The sequence below is a fragment of the Triticum dicoccoides genome, chromosome 6A (assembly GCF_002162155.2).
Source record: "Triticum dicoccoides isolate Atlit2015 ecotype Zavitan chromosome 6A, WEW_v2.0, whole genome shotgun sequence".
NCBI lineage: Eukaryota > Viridiplantae > Streptophyta > Magnoliopsida > Poales > Poaceae > Triticum > Triticum dicoccoides.
The window spans coordinates 163,005,916-163,006,312 of record NC_041390.1 but is presented as its reverse complement, the minus strand read 5'-3'; positions in this window follow the sequence as shown (position 1 = coordinate 163,006,312).

The window sequence follows — 397 nt, the reverse complement described above, 5'->3', positions numbered from 1 at the left end:
CCTTTCAGTTAGGCGTTACACGCGGACTTAGCAAATTTTGGGGTGCACAAGCTACTGGAACGGTTATGTTGCTCTCTGGACTGGCATGTCCAGCTGTGCAGCGCCTAAGGGCAAGGCGCCACACTACACAGTGCAGCGCCTTGCCCTTGGGCGCTGCACACCTGGACATGCCATTCCAGAGAGCAACAGAACCGTTCCAGTAACTTTTGCACCCGAAAAATTGCTAAGTCGGTGTGCAGCGCCTAAGGGACAGGCGCTACACTATACTGTGCAACGCCCTGACTTTAGGCACTGCACAGTACAGTGCAGCGCCTTGGCCTTAGGCGCTGCACGCTGACTTAGCAATTTTGCGGGTGCAAAAGCTACTGGAACGGCTCTGTTGCTCTCTGGACTGGCA